Genomic DNA, 5418 nt, shown 5'->3' with positions numbered 1-5418 from the left:
AGGCAATTATCGGTCGGCGCTGGCAGAAAGAAGATGAAAACGCCGGGCTAACCAATCACAACCGCGCAGTCGCCAGGAACCGAATAAATCGTGACCCCCGTCCACAGGATCAGATAAGATCCTGAGATCTTCGCCAGTGGTTCAACGGGGGGGGGGGGGGAATCTTATTTCCCCGGTGCCCCTCCGTATTGTTCTGTTATCTCCATTGAATAAATGGCAACAACCTAAGAAGCAGGAGGAGGCCCATTCAGCCCCTCGAGCCTGTTACACAGGAACAGGAGGAGGCCATTCAGCCCCTCGAGCCTGTTACACAGGAACAGGAGGAGGCCCATTCAGCCCCTCGAGCCTGTTACACAGGAACAGGAGGAGGCCATTCAGCCCCTCGAGCCTGTTACACAGGAACAGGAGGAGGCCATTCAGCCCCTCGAGCCTGTTACACAGGAACAGGAGGAGGCCCATTCAGCCCCTCGAGCCTGTTACACAGGAACTGGAGGAGGCCCATTCAGCCCCTCGGGTCTGCTCTGGTCTTGGGGCCTTATCTCCACTTGCCCCGCCCACTCCCTCATATGCAGCTATTTTTGTTGAACCAATAATCAAGAGCCCCCTTGATTAAAGGGGGCTACTAAAACCAACAAATTAAACAAATTAAACTTTAACATGAAACGGATCAAATTAGAATTTGGTTGCCGGGGGTGATGATGCACTCCAGTCCCTCTGGCACCCACCGCTGGCGGAAGGCCGCGAGCGGACCTGTGGACACCGCGTGCTCCATCTCCATACACAAAGGGGCTGCTATTTCCCTCCAATCAGGGACCACTGATATACAGCGGGGAGGGGGAACGTGGGGTGAACAAGGGAGGGGGGTTTTGGGAACTGAACTCGTCACATTCCGATTTTATGACCCGGGATTTCTTTGCGGGGGGGTTTTTATGACCCCTTTGGCGGTTTCCTTCTGCGATTTGTTTTCCTCTCTTTTTGCGACAAAGGGCGGCGCGAACCTTGTGACTATCGTGCGACTTAATGTCTCCCTACCCCCTCCACGCACTACCCACCGTGTACAGTCTTTTTATAGCCCCGCGCCCCACTGCTGCTCATCCCATGGGTCTTGGGTTTATTTTCTGTACATGAGCGTAAATTTATAAATTATTTTATTGAGGAATATATGTAATAATTTAAAAAAGAAAACTACAGATGATTGATCAGGAGTAGCCTGGCCTTCATCGTGTGAATCCTGAGATGGGTGAAAGCTCGCGCTCGATTTGATGTGCCAGTGATTTTTCAGACTCTTGCCTCCTGTGTATTTGAAGCCGTGCACTCCAGAACCGGCTGCCTGTTTTATATTCTAACCAAGAGACGTGTTCCTACTTTTCCACACCGAACTAACGCAGTCAACTGTTTAATAAAACGTATTGTGTTACAATCACTGGTTCCCTGGTCTCTCATTCTCATCACCGAGTACTTCACTGTGACCTCGACTGGATCACCCTCCCTTCACTCTTCTAAACTCGAGGGAACGCAAAGAAAGGGCTCGGGTTGAGAGAGCATCTTTCCCCGCAGTGACTACACTCCAAAAGTACTTCATTGGCTGTAAAGCACCTTGAGACGTCCAGTGGTCATGAAAGGCGCTATATAAACGCAAGTCTTTTCACGAACACCGGAGGTCGAAAAGCACCTTACAGCCAATGAAGTACTTTTGGAGTGTAGTCACTGTTGTAATGTGGGAAACATGGCAGCTCAATTTGTGCACAGCAAGCTCCCACACACAGCAATGTGATAATGACCAGATAATCTGTTTTTAGTGATGTTGATTGAGGGATAAATATTGGCCCCAGGACACCGGGGAGAACTCCCCTGCTCTTCTTCGAAATAGTGCCGAGGGATCTTTTACATCCACCCGAGATAGCAGACAGGGCCTCGGTTTAACGTCTCATCCAAAAGACGGCCCTCCGACAGTGCGGCGCTCCCTCAGCACGGCACTGGGAGTGTCAGCCTGGATTTATGTGCTCCAGTCCCTGGAGTGGGATTTAAACCCACAACCTACAGACCCATAGGTGAGAGTGCAGCCCACTGAGCCACGGCTGACACTGGGGGAGGTCACAAATAGAACAGGTGGCGGCCTATTCTGTCGCCCAAGCCTGTTATCATGACTCCTGCCAACGAGCATTCTCCGTATAACTGTCGGGTCCCAAATTAAAAAAAAGAAAATTGCAGCAACAACCACAACCTGTATTTATATAGCACCTTAAACATAGTGAAACATTCCAAGGCGCTTCACAGGAGTATTGTGAGATAAAAACATTTGACTGTCAGGTCTCAAATTTAAAAAAATAACGATGGTGACAGAGTGCGGGCTGTGTAGCTGCCAGCTCGAGCGTTTCTTCCCCTTGTTGGAAATAATTTTATGATAAAGAAATGCAAATAAAATTAAAAACGCACATCATTTTCCTCATCAGCGATTTGATTTATAAACACTCGACGAGCAGGATAGGCCTTACCCCTGATAAAGTGCAACATCCCCACCGACACCTGGGAGTCCCTGGCCAAAGACCGCCCTAAGTGGAGGAAGTGTATCCGGGAGGGCGCTGAGCACCTCGAGTCTCGTCGCCGAGAGCATGCAGAAACCAAGCGCAGGCAGCGGAAGGAGCGTGCGGCAAACCAGTCCCACCCTCCCCTTCCCTCAACCACTGTCTGTCCCACCTGTGACAGGGACTGTTGTTCTCGTATTGGACTGTTCAGCCACCTAAGGACTCACTTTTAGAGTGGAAGCAAGTCTTCCTCGATTCCGAGGGACTGCCTCTGATGATGAGCAGGATAAAGTTCACAGCCTCTATCTGCCCGTCTGACTTTTATTGAAACAGAGAAAGATAGAAACATAGAAAATAGGTGCAGGAGGAGGCCATTCGGCCCCTCGAGCCTGCACCTCCATTCAATAAGATCATGGCTGATCATTCCCTCAGTACCCCTTTCCTGCTTTCTCTCCATACCCCTTGATACCTTTAGCCATAATGGCCACATCTAACTCCCTCTTGAATATATCCAATGAACTGGCATCAACAACTCTCTGCGGTAGGGAATTCCACAGGTTAACAACTCTGAGTGAAGAAGTTTCTCCTCATCTCGGTCCTAAATGGCTTACCCCTTATCCTAAGACTGTGTCCCCTGGTTCTGGACTTCCCCAACATCGGGAACATTCTTCCCGCATCTAACCTGTCCAGTCCCGTCAGAATCTTATACGTTTCTATAAGATCCCCTCTCATCCTTCTAAACTCCAGTGTATAAAGGCCCAGTCGATCCAGTCTCTCCTCATATGTCAGTCCTGCCATCCCGGGAATCAGTCTGCTGAACCTTCGCTCAATAGCAAGAATGTCCTTCCTCAGATTAGGAGACCAAAACTGAACACAATATTTCAGGTGAGGCCTCACCAAGGCCCTGTACAACTGCAGTAAGACCTCCCTGCTCCTATACTCAAATCCCCTAGCTATGAAGGCCAACATACCATTTGCCATCTTCACCGTTTGCTGTACCTGCATGTCAACTTTCAATGACTGATGAACCATGACACCCAGGTCTCGTTGCACCTCCCCTTTTCCTAATCTGCCGCCATTCAGATAATATTCTGCCTTCGTGTTTTTGCCACCAAAGTGGATAACCTCACATTTATCCACATTATACTGCATCTGCCATGCATTTGCCCACTCACCTAACCTGTCCAAGTCACCCTGCAGCCTTTTAGCATCCTCCTCACAGCTCACACCGCCACCCAGCTTAGTGTCATCTGCAAACTTGGAGATATTACACTCAATTCCATCATCCAAATTGTTAATGTATATTGTAAATAGCTGGGGTCCCAGCACTGAGCCCTGCGGCATCCCACTAGTCACTGCCTGCCATTCTGAAAAGGACCCGTTTATCCCGACTCTCTGCTTCCTGTCTGCCAACCAGTTCTCTATCCACGTCAGTACATTACCCCCAATACCATGTGCTTTAATTTTGCACACCAATCTCTTGTGTGGGACCTTGTCAAAAGCCTTTTGAAAGTGCAAATACACCACATCCACTGGTTCTCCCTTGTCCACTCTACTAGTTACATCCGCAAAAAATTCTAGAAGATTTTTCAAGCCTGGTTTCCCTTTCATAAATCCATGCTGACTTGGACCGATCCTTTCACTGCTTTCCAAATGTGCTGCTACTTTATCTTTAATAATTGATTCCAATATTTTCCCCACTGCTGATGTCAGGCTAACCGGCCTATAATTACCCGTTTTCTCTCTCCTTCCTTTCTTAAAAAGTGGTGTTACATTAGCTACCCACCAGTCCATAGGAACTGATCCAGAGTTTATAGACTGTTTCAAAATGATCACCAATGCATCCACTAATTCTAGGGTCCACTTCCTTAAGTACTCTTGGATGCAGACTATCAGGCCCTGGGGATTTATCAGCCTTCAATCCCACCAATTTCCTGACCACAATTTCCCACCTAATAAGGATATCCTTCAGTTCCTCCTCTTCACTAGATCCTTGGTCCCCTAGTATTTCCGGAAGGTTGTGTCTTCCTTCGTGAAGACAGAACCAAAGTATTTGTTTAACTGGTCTGCCATTTTGTTGTTCCCCATTATAAATTCACCTGATTCTGACTGCAAGGGACTTACGTTTGTCTTCACTAATCTTTTTCTCTTCACATATCTATAGAAGCTTTTGCAGTCAGTTTTTATGTTCCCAGCAAGCTTCCTCTCATACTCTATTGTCCCCCTCCTAATTAAACCCTTTGTCCTCCTCTGCTGGATTCTAAATTTCTCCCAGTCCTCAGGTTTGCTGCTTTTTCTGGCCAATTTATATGTCTCTTCCTTGGATTTAACACTATCCCTAATTTCCCTTGTTAGCCACGGTTGAGCCACCTTCCCCGTTTTATTTTTACTCCAGACAGGGATGTACAATTGTTGAAGTTCATCCATGTGATCTTTAAATGTTTGCCTTTGCCTATCCACAGTCAATCATTTAAGTATTATTTGCCAGTCTATTCTAGCCAATTCACATCTCATACCATCGAAGTTACCTTTCCTTAAGTTCAGGATCCTAGTCTCTGAATTAACTGTGTCACTCTCCATCTTAATAAAGAATTCTACCATATTATGGTCACTCTTCCCCAAGGGGTCTCGCACAACAAGATTGCTCATTAGTCCTTTCTCATTACACATCACCCAGTCTAGGATGGCCAGCCCTCTGGTTGGTTCCTCGACATATTGGTCGAGGAAACCATCCCTAATACACTCCAGGAAATCCTCCTCCACCGTATTGCTACCAGTTTGGTTAGCCCAATCAATATGTAGATTAAAGTCGCCCATGATAACTGCTGTACCTTTATTGCACACATCCCTAATTTCTTGTTTGATGCTGTCCCCAACCTGACTACTACTGTTT

Source organism: Pristiophorus japonicus, chromosome 3, assembly GCF_044704955.1.
Source record: "Pristiophorus japonicus isolate sPriJap1 chromosome 3, sPriJap1.hap1, whole genome shotgun sequence".
NCBI lineage: Eukaryota > Metazoa > Chordata > Chondrichthyes > Pristiophoridae > Pristiophorus > Pristiophorus japonicus.
The sequence above is the reverse complement of the archived record's forward strand: the minus strand, read 5'-3'. Positions refer to the sequence as shown.